Raw genomic sequence first — 11665 nt, 5'->3', positions numbered from 1 at the left:
TGTTCCCTAAAACATTTTCTTTGGTATAACTCACCTATTAACCATTTTGCTTTTTGCTGATCCATTAAAATAATTTTCTCTTTGAAGATAAGTATACCAGAGCAAGGGTCTGTGAAACTCTTCACAGGTGCATAGTAAAGTGTTCTAATTACAAATGCCCCCGAAGGCTTATTGTTGATAAATGGCCACCTGATACATCAATTCAGGGTAAAAAAAAAAAAAAAAGTCATATTAGAATTATTAACACAGAAAGAAAAGGACATACCCTGTTTAACTGTTGTATTATATTTCCTTAGCTCACATAGCTTTTAATCTCTTTATAAAAAATGTATTTGGGGTTCATAACCATGGATGTATCATCAGTCTTTTTACTTGTATTATTATCATTATTTGCAATATATCATAATTAAGTATATCTCAACTGTACATCTAATTATGCCCAGGTGTAACATGAAAACTGTTTCTGTATTAATTTAAGACTGTTTCTAAATGTTACCTTTGATTTTTAAATTTGTATTAAAAGAGAGCATGGCAGTATTCCAAAGCCAATAAAATTCCACCATGAACGTCTGAATTGAGACATGTGGGCATGTATGTACCTACCTAAACACAAACTAATTTAAAGTTTCTCTTTAATTTTAAGCTTAATATGATTAAATTAGTTAAAAAATAATCAAATGTCTTATAATTATATTCTACTGTTTAAACTGAAATGAAATATACCTCCCTTTATTAAAAAAGTCTGCAGAACTGATTGAGTAGATGACAATGTAATGTCCATTACAAGTGCTTTTTCTGCCATCTAGTGGAAAAAATGAAATCTGTGAGGATTCACAATTTATATTTTTAATTCTATTGTCTTAAAATATTTAGCAAAGGTTTATTTGAAATCTCAAGAAAAGAAAACAAAATAATGTATTCTCTCCCTGTTTCTGATTTGATCTGCAAGGTGGACCAGATGTGGGTAATCCTGAGCATTCCCCATGATGCCAAAGGGGCTACAGACAATAATGTAGAGGGTGCTTCTGGCTTTCTATAAAAATGGTGGAGGCCAGTGGCTCCAGACAAAATACTGGCACCATTGTTTTACATAATTGGATTGTCATCCATTATCAAAGGGACAAAAGATGTCTCAAGCCCCTATATGCCAATACTCAAATCCTGTAAACTGGAGGAAGGAGGGCTGAGAGAGATGGCTTGTTGGACACTGTCTGGATCAGCAGCTTTCAAACTTTTTAAACTGCAACTCACACTAAGACATGTACTTGATATTGCAACCTAGTCTGTGTACATAAAACAGAAGTCAAAGTTCCACGAAATAATAACCTTTCTATGTGATCACTGTATTTTCTGTCCTGTTCTGCTTTATTCTATTTCACTTTTTTTTTTGGTATTATTTCATAACATTTTAAATTGACTTCATGATCCACTAATGTTCCTGAAGCTTGAAAAACCCTAGTAAGATGTGTCTCCTAAGAAGTCCTAGGTGTTTACTTTTACTGCTTAAAAAATATGTGATACTGCATCTAAAATTATGATCAAGTAAAAAGTTAAACGAAAAAAGATATGATGGAGATCGGTTATTTTACCTTTGAGATCTTATCAGTTCTGGATATTTTATCTGATGAGTGTTGTCTATTATTACCAGCATCATCCGCTCCTTCTCCCAGAATAGAAGGCTTGGACTCATCTTCATAAACACCTGTTCGTCAAGTTCTGTGGATTCTGTCCTCATGAGTCTTCTGTCTTTGCTCTTTTCATCTTCATTTGGTATAGACCCTTTGTGTTTTTCCCCTGGATGATTACACAAGCTTCCATACTGTTCTCCCTGACTTCATCTCTCGCCCCACTGAACCTTCCTTCACACAGTTGCCAAGACTTACCCTCCTCCTCCCAGGTGAGATAAAATCATTCACTGCATTCTCTTCCTGAGGAGTAACACCCGAGTGACTTAGGGTGACATTCAAGATCCTCCCTGTTTAGTGCTTTGTTGGCATTTACTATTTCAGATTAAATGATCTCCTCATTAGGTTGTGAGCTCGGTCTTTATCTTTATCTCTTTTTAAGCATACTATATTTGCCTCAGCAGGTGCTTAATAAATATTTGTAGAAGGTGTTGAATGGAACTTCCTTTCTGACCTTCAGTTTTGTGCACACCCTACATTCCAGTTGCTGTCCTACTAACCATTCCCTGAACTCTCCTTTTATTAATTAGTTAGTTCATTTGTTTATTTACTTTTAAAGAATGTGCATTTGCTTGAGCTTTTTCCTGGGCTGCCTTACTCTCTGTTTTCTGCCTGGGGAAATTCTTTTCACCCTTTAAACACCAACTCAGATGCCATCCCTTTGCAAGAAATTCTCTTGGTCGCCAGTGGAATAAGTTCCCACAGCTTGTTGATAATAACCCCTAGTTTCTATTCAAAGCTTATGCTCTCCTGCACAGTTTTAGATGATGGTTCTCTGTGTCTGTCTCACTTCATTATGAACATCTCGAGGGCAAGGAACATGCTTTGTGCATCTTCTAGTCCCTAGTAATATTCTAGGTGTTAGATACAGGTTCATTTACTTAAACACACTTGTTGCATTTATCTTTTTAAATAGGTAGAACTAGAGCCTGAGCCTGCTGGCAATCCTTTTTAATATAGGCCAGCCAACCTTAGATGGGCTATTTTGGAGTATATACACAAGTTTCAGAGCAGGGATTTGACCAAGATTTCTAGTTTGAATTATCAGTCCCCACATCGACACTTTGTTTCAGCAAATGGTGATGCATTGATGGAAGATCCTTCTCTGTGGACCTCTCCTACTACACCCATGCCAGAGGAGTGTGCAGCCCGGAGCCATTGCCCATACTCTTCACCGGTGGGCTGTGAGCCCTGAAGGGGGCTCTACAGTGCAGGGGGGGGGGGAAGAAACCACTTTGTTTCAATATCTGCTAAGCACTATGTGCTGCTGAAAATACCAAGAAGAGGAAAAGCAACTGCCCCCGCAAAATGGAAAGTCCTGTTGAGTGGCCCTTTTCCATGTTCCCATAATGATCTATGTTTTTTTTCTGTCACTGAATTTCCTTCTTGTACTGCGTGTATGTGTTTCCATGAGTTCATTGTGGATAGACTTCTCTTACTCATTTGTACACTCAGCAACTAACATACCACCTGCAATAGCAGACATTCAATAAATATTTGTTGCATGAGAATGAGAGACAGAAAGAATTAAAATGGATAAAGAACTATTAGATATTATGACCATCTTCAAGGCACTTATGCACCAGTTAGGGAAATAATTACCTAAACATTCTGACCATAATGTCCTACACTTAATAGACATTCAATACATTTTAATGAATTACAGTTAATGAAACGAGAGCCAGTTTCTATATTCAAGAAAAATGCTAAATACTTATCAAGAGGTATAAATGGCTGTTTCTGTCCTCTAAGAGAGAATAATCAAGTGTGAGGTAATAAAAATGTTCATAAATATATTACTCAGCAGGTTGGGTTTCCTGCAAAATGTGTCTTAGAGATATCACTAGAAGCTGGAATGCTTAGAAAAGGCTTCCCAAAGGAAGAAGATCTTTGTCAAGAACTGTGAAAAGGCTAAAGTTTTACCCTATTTGCAAGCTGAAAGTCTATTACATTTTCATAGGTACTTGAAGAGGGCACAAAATTCCTAGGTCAGAGACAACGGACTTTCTTCCTCACAGTAACTTTCTTCCTCACAGTATAGCAAGCCATAGGAACTTTGTGTTCACCTTGGTAAACGGGTCCTCCAAATCCCGTAGGGCTGACAGAGCGGCCCAGAGTGGCACTGCACACTCTATGGGTTTGTATCACAGCTGAGGAAACCCGAGGTAAGGAAACCCCAATCTTCTAAAGGGGCTGTTAGCAAACCTGATCAGTCTTTGCCCTGGAAGGAGACATTATCCTTATTAACCTGGTCAGAAAACAAGTATGTCCTCTCCCAGAGGGAGTTACTATCTCTTTGTTCAAGGGTGTATGCTATACAGACATCCTTGAAAAATAGCCCAGACCAAAGGTTGTCAGTGCCTTTACTCAGAAGATGGACAGAAACACAAGATGCCCATGGAGAATGAACTTTGAACAGTCTTAATTTGGTTCTCGAAGGTTGGGTGTGATTTGATTAAGCAATAGGAAGAAAACAGATATTCTAGGAGAAAAAAGAATTTCATGTGCATATATTTCTTTCATGACAGATTCCTTTGGGCCTTAGTTTCTATATCTGTAAAATTGGAATACCTTCTTCACAAGGTTGCTGTAAAAATTACATGAAGTAATCTCTATATGGCATACAGCCTAATGAATGACACACAGCAGGTCCCAAACTGTTAACTCTTTTCCATTTCCCCCAGAATGTATAGGACATGACTCTGTAGCCTGCCCTGACATTAAGAAAGGGGTAAATGGAAGCATTTAATCGTTCCATTTGCAAACTTTTTATTGAGCATCTACGATGTTTCAGGCGGCAGACTAGAGACCATGCCTGCTCTCTTGAACCTTACAGTCTGCTTCAAGGAGGAAATAGACAGAGGAGAGTAGAATTATCTTGCTTCCACCAAACAAGCTTGTAGAAGGTATACCTCTAAAATTTTATGGTAATTCCATCTGACCATGAAGCCAGGGAATTAATTATTGAGACATAGAAGGAGCATAAACCTAAAATAAGAGCAATGAAATGTCAAAGTTCAATGATGGCACACACCATTCAACAACAGGCTTTTTCAGGATCTTTTTGGAAAAAGAATACTAATAACTGTAGCAGAAAGATTTCATGTGGACATTATTATCACCAATGTATGATTGCTCAGTCATTCACTTGGTAAATACGTACTGAGCACTCACTACATGCTATGTATAGTGATAGGTGCTAGAATTCAAGGACCAAGAACAGGAATTTTCTTGAGAGTGAGATGGCCCCCAAGAGACAAGGGATGGATTTTTCATGAGTTGGTGTCAACATTTATCTATATAGAGATGGAGAAAATTGTGAGAATCTCAGAGATTCCATGAATAAGGTATTCAACTTAAAGATAATAAGGTTATTGATTCATTGAACAATCCTAAATTAGACCTTGATTAGGAGAGAAGGAAGTTGTTAAAATGTCTTTATCTGTTGAGAAGGTACACAGTTATTTGTTATAGACTATATGCATCAAATATTTAATGGTAATAAAATAATTTTTGAGGGGCGCCTGGGTGGTTCAGTCGGTTAAGCATCTGCCTTCGGCTCGGGTCATGATCCCAGGGTCCTGGGATTGAGCCCTGAGTCGGGCTCCCTGCTCAGCGGGGAGCCTGCTTCTCCCTCTGCCTGCCTGCAACCCCCCTCCACTTGTGCTCTCTCCCTTTCTGTCATATAAATAAATAAAAATAATTTTTTGAGAGAGGAAAGTTATAACAATCATCCCTACTTTGGGGGTTGGGCTTGATAATTCAACCACGATGTGAAGTCTGTTGGATGCGTTAGAATAGTATATGAAAAGACATCTCCAGTGGGTTTTGGTACTAGAAGTGATAGTACTTCGTTCCTACCTTGTTTCCAGGGCAGTGCAGACTGGATTCCACTTATTTGTTTAGAATCTACCCGCTCGACTGCAGTGTGAAAAATGCTCACGCTGTTTGAGAGTTGAGTGTTGGGGGCTAACCGGGAGGAGAAGTAAATTACATTTGAAATGAGAAGCTGAGGACAAGGTATGAAAGCAGAGCCAAAGGGAGCAGTGTTCCATGTTCAGTTTTTATTCTTCAGGGGTCATGCGGCGGGCCTGCGCCTGTGCTGAGTCGGCCTTGTAGAGGATGGCTGAGGGGAATGTTGGGTCCTGCGGTCAAATGATTCAGAAGACCTTCAGAACTCTCCAGCTGCCAGTCTCACCGCTCCCCTGGTGCCCTGTGTTACCTAGCTGGCCACATACTTCTAGGACCTGCCTTTCCCCAGAGAGGGGGGACACATTATTCGCAACCTTTTAGTATGAATTCCTTTGTTGCGCCCTGAGTGCGTGAGAGAAACAAGAAAGACGGCGCAAAATGCTTCAAGTGAGAGGAGAAAAGACGGGAGAAATCCCAGGGGAGAAACATCTCTCCGCCACACATTGTTTTCCTTAGGGGCTCCCTTGTTAACCTGATTTACTGCTAAATCCCAGCATAGGTTCCCGAACCTTTCTGAACCGATGAAAGTGACAGTGCAGGAGTCAGAACAATCCATCACAACAGCCCTCTTCCTCTCTGAGTCTCACTAGCGGCTGCGGCCTTGAAAGGTCAGGCCCACACCAGTTTTGCTGAGACCGCAGCCCCCCAACCCCCCAGGTCCCTGTGCAGTAGCCTTTCAGCCTAAGAGCAGCGCGGTAGATAGAGTGTCATTTTGGTGACATCAAAGCACTATGGTCTTTCTTCCACTCAAGACATGTGTCTGTCTCTTTCTCTCTGAACTTGGCCCTAATTGATAAAGTCCCTTCTGTGTCTCTTAGGTGAAGCCAGATGAGAGTGGGGACAGTGAACAGGCAGGGCTGGAGTTAAACCTTAGCAAGCTCCCCCACAATGTTCTGTGAGCAGACTTCCCAGGAAGGTTTCCTCTAGCTAGCTGTTTGCGCTGATTTAGCGGGAGGGGTCTCAGTGTTCGGCAGGAACAAAGATCACTGATATTCCCATTGGGTTTATCAGAAGCAACAATGAACTCTTTTTATGTTGAAAATAGAGATTTTAAAATTATTCATAATCCATGCTTCTTCTCCCAACACATCCTCATCCCCATGGGGTCCTTTCATTAATTAGCTATGCAAGTCTTTACACTAAAATTTAGCTACATATTAGTCTTGTGTTTTTATTGGTAGGATGTCTTGATTTTCATCCCTGTATAAATGTGAAAATAAAGAAAGAAAACTTCATTTAAGGGGTACCCAGCTGACTCAGTCAGCAGAACATGCGGCTCTTGATCCCAGGCTTGTGAGTTCGAGCCCCACATTGCATGTAGAGATTACTTAAAAATAAGATCTTAAAAAAAAGGGAGAGGGGCACCTGGGTGGCTCAGTCATTAAGCATCTGCCTTTGGCTCAGGTCATGGTCCCAGGGTCCTGGGATCAAGGCCTTCTCAGCAGGGAGTCTGCTTCTCCCTCTCTCCCTCCCCCTGCTTGTGTTCCCTCTATGGCTGTGTCTCTCAAATAAATAAATAAAATCTTAAAAAAAAGAGAAAGAGAGAAAACAATTTAAAATGGAGTCAGGAAGTCCAAAAGGGAGAGCTTTCTCACACTACCACTTGCCGTAGGAAGCATACCTTGCATTCCCAAACAGGGAGCTTACTTTATATACCCCAGCAGGAGGAAGGAAGAATTTCTCCTTGCCCAACAACAGCATAGCCAGTGAGAAATTGCCAACTTCAACCAAGGAGAAGCCACGTGAGTCCCTCCCAACTTCCTCCTTTTCCCTATAAATAAATTGCAAACTCCTCTCTCCTGTTCTCCAGACTTGCCTATCGTTCACCATAGTTTGCTTGTCCTGAATTGCAATTCCTCTGTTATTGCGGAAAACTCATTTTGCTGATAAAATAACTGGCTCTTTTGTTCTTCTAAGGTCAACATAAACACAATATAAACTTATATTTAAATACATTTTGTCTATGTTTCAAAAAAGAGTATATAAAAATAATTTATGAACGCATGAGGTCTGATTCCATTGGTGAGAAAAAAGTGCATTTTGAATTGAAGTCTGTTCAGAATCATTGGGCCATTCCAGAAATTAAGTGGTTTGATAAGTCCAATTAATACAAAATATGAAGTGAAGATTAATGTTTATGGAGCTCCTACCATGTGCCAGGTGGTATGCTATGGATTTACATCCCTCCACTTAATCTTCATAACACTGTGAGCTATATATATATCCTATCTTTATCCTACAGATAAGAAAACTGAGATTTGGAGAGGGCACACAAATCAAGCCCGCCTGACCCTAAAGCCTGAGCTTTCTATTAAACCATATGGATAGTAGAGCAAAAAGGAATCTTGGGGATGTTCTAGGATAGTGGTTTTCCAAAGTGTAAGATGGGTACCAGAGGGGGTGGTACATGGGACATTACATTCAAAATGCAATAAATGCCATAGTGAGGAAGTCAGTTTCTTTTCAAAGCTCTTGTAAGTAATCCTGGTAACTCAGTTCTATGTTGCTAACAGTTGCTCATCTTATCTATCAAAGAAAGAGCAGGTCTCAGAATCACAGATTTTAAAGACAATATTTAGCAAAGTTGTAAGCCTATGTTTATTTTTCATTGTAATTATTTTCATAGATAATTTCTAGCTATGGCAAATGATGCTGTTTCCATGCTAGTAGCCATGTAGAGTTTTATTTTGAAAATAAGTGTATTTGGATTTTAAGTAAGCCTATTTAAATAAACTATTATTATAAAACATAGTTCAGTGGCATATACATGTGGTAAAAATCATGAAGATGTTATAGGAAATGCAGACTTTGGGGGCACAGATCTGGAGATTCTAGACCAAAACTCACATGGTACAATTGAAGAAATGCACACCTAGAGAGATGCAGTTAAGTGTCCTTGACCTACAAGTTTCCTGAATTGCTGAAACATGATCATCTACCTCTTGAAACATGCCATGATCTTCCCACCAGCAGGTCAATTTCCATTGTTGTTCTCCTTGTTTTTCCTGGTGGGGCATCAGATATCTCTGACTAGTAAATACAAATTAGAACTAAAGAAACTAGAAATTGTTTCCTTCCAGAGCAGTCGTTTTTATGAAATTACTTTAGTTTATTTAGATATTTCCACGCATAGCTGTCAGCAAATTCAAGTATAAAGTGTAGTTGTTACAATAAAAAGGCCATTTGTTGGTGGGAGAGCAGGTGGACTCTAAAAAATTTAACAAATTAAACAGTTTTCCAACACTAGTTCTTGAAAGCATAACTATCAGAACAATCTTTCTTTTAACTTGTGATTCAACACTTACATACATATAACACCTAGTGCTCATCAATAACAAGTGTCCTCCTTAACACCCATCACCCATTTATCCCATCCCCCACTCACCTCCCTCCATCAACCCTCAGCTTGTCAGAACAATCTTTTTAAAGGGTTTTGATGTAACTCACCAAGTATGTATCTGGCAATTTATTGCTTTTAGTAGCTAGAGGTGATAATGTGGACTCTTTCCGACATAACATGCCTGTATTTTTCATTCAGCTACAGGAGACCCACAAGATACCCCAGTGTTCTGCTCTATTGTAAAGGACATGGTGTTATTTATTAACCGATGTACCTCCTGTGGTTGCTATTTAGGGCTGTCAGATGTACCATCTTCTGGTGTATATGAGTCCAACACTGAATTTCATAAAACAAGATTTATTTTTTGTTAGTACTGGGTTCCCCCAGTACAGTACTTCTGGAAAATGAATGGTTTTAATCTGTTATTTATTTTTATTTGATCTGCAGAGATGCCACAAAAATTCACCAGCCCACTAACATCAGCAGTAGCATGGTTAGGAAAAGAATGGGGCAATCCTGGGCAAGGTAAGCATCTATCATTAGCCTTTTGTTATGCTTTCACAATCTACTTCCATAGAGGCAACCACTACCTTTGGGCATCTGATTCCCAGGCTCTTTCAGTCCCTTCTCCTATTTTGCCCCTTCGCCCCAGAGGTGCTGATGTACAGCGAGAGGCGCTATCGTGCATGGGCTCTACAGCCAGTTTACCTACGTTTGAATCCGTGTCTCTTCCTTTCTTTGGTATCTATGGAATAAAAGTAAAACTTGTCCAGGGATGTTCATAATCTGGCCTCAGCCTGCCTTTCCAAGCCCTCTGCTACTTTTCCTTAAATAGAACTTTCCATTTCAGCCAAAATAATCTACTGTGATTTCCTTCCTGCACCTACACAATGCATTGGTTTCTTTTCTAACACTGTATTGTTAGTTTTCTCCTTCTCTTTGTAGAAGTGTTAGAAATTTCATTAAAATTCCCCATAGAATTTACAAAATTCCATACAGTGAGACATCCTCATGAGGGAAACCATGTAGACCTGATCTCAACAAGGTGGAGGTACTGACTGAAGGATTTACGGCTTTCTGGAGAATCCACAAACAACTAAAATGGGTTTATTTGATACTACCAAGCCAACTCAAGACAGAATAGCAACTAATTAGTTCACCGCCAAAAACGTGCAAACAAGATTTACTTTTTCTAGACTGCCAGCCTTTTCAGCCCACTTACAAATCCTTTCTCCCCTTTGTTCCTTAATTCTGTCAAGGATTCCCTCTTGTGACAGTAATTTATGTAAAAATAACTGAAGGCCCAGTTTTTAAAATAGGCCCAGAAACAATTTTGTTTACATTTACAAATGTTTTATTGACTCATGATTAAAGTTGTTGGAAAAATAAATCCATTTTGTTTTTATATTAAAGAACCCAACTGTTCATTTTATGGAATTTATGTATAAGTACTCTTGCCATTGGTGAGTAGCAAAGCACTTTTATATTAATCCATTTCCTTCTGTGATGTCCTAATCCACAGCAGGCTACCATTTTTCCAGTGATACAATTCACTTCTGACTCAAAGTCACTTGCATATAAATGATTCAACCAGTATCTATTTATATGGATTTCAGTGCTAGTGAGCTACACGTTTCTGCCACGTAAGATGGAGATTTTCCCAAAGATTTCTACTAATTTAGATGGTAACCTTCAATGGGTCAGTATCTAGAACTACAGGTCCATATACCTAAAAAATAAGAAATACATTATTTCAGAAGGATCACCAACCAAAATCCTTATTCTTTCAGATTTCTGGCTTCCCAAGTTATCTGCCTGATCCCTGGGTGGGTTATTCTCAGCTCAGTTGTGAGTGGAACTGAACACAGAACCTCTTTACCAATGAGGAGTTAAGGCAGCCCATCAAGTTCTTTAAAAACAAAACTTCCAGCCTATTTCATCTTCCCAAATTACGTAGTCTACAGGGGTTACTAAGCCAAGTGTTAACTATAATGTTTTGTCTATAAGCACTTTATATTTATTCTTATATATTAGTTTGCTATTGTTGTTATAACGAAGAACCACAGACTGGTTGGCTTAGTCAAATCAACAGCTTTATTTTTTCACGTTTCTGGAGGTCAGAAGTCCAAGATCAATGTTTTTTGAGGTTTTCTTCTGAGCCCTCTCTCCTTGGCTTGCAGACGGCTGCCCTGGGCTCCTTCAGTCTTTCCTCCATGCTTGTGCATCCTTCAGGTCTGCGTGTCCTAATTTCCTCTTATATGGATAGCAGTCAGTTTGGATTAGGACTCACTCTAAAGGACTCATTTTAATTTAATCACCTTTTTAAAGGCTCTCCAAATATACTCACATTCCAAAGTACTGGAGTTAGGGCTTCAACATACGGATTTTGGGAAAAGAGAATCAGCCCCTTAACAGTTTCCTAACAAAAGAGAGCCAAACCGGACGCCTGGGTGGCTCAGCTGGTTAAGCGTCTACCTTTGGCTCAGGTCATGATCCCAGGGTCCTGGGATTGAGCCCCGCATTGGGCTCCTTGCTCAGTGGAAAGTCTGTTTCTCCCTCTACCCCTCCCCACCATCTGTGCTCTCTCTCTGCTCTGTCTCACTCTCTCAAATAAATAAAATCTTAAAAAAAAAAAAAAAAAGCCAAACTATCATTTACGATGTCTTAA

Source organism: Callorhinus ursinus, unplaced genomic scaffold (assembly GCF_003265705.2).
Source record: "Callorhinus ursinus isolate GAN/ISIS: 27379988/994484 unplaced genomic scaffold, GSC_fseal_2.0 scaffold7, whole genome shotgun sequence".
Lineage (NCBI taxonomy): Eukaryota > Metazoa > Chordata > Mammalia > Carnivora > Otariidae > Callorhinus > Callorhinus ursinus.
This window is presented reverse-complemented; position numbering follows the sequence as displayed.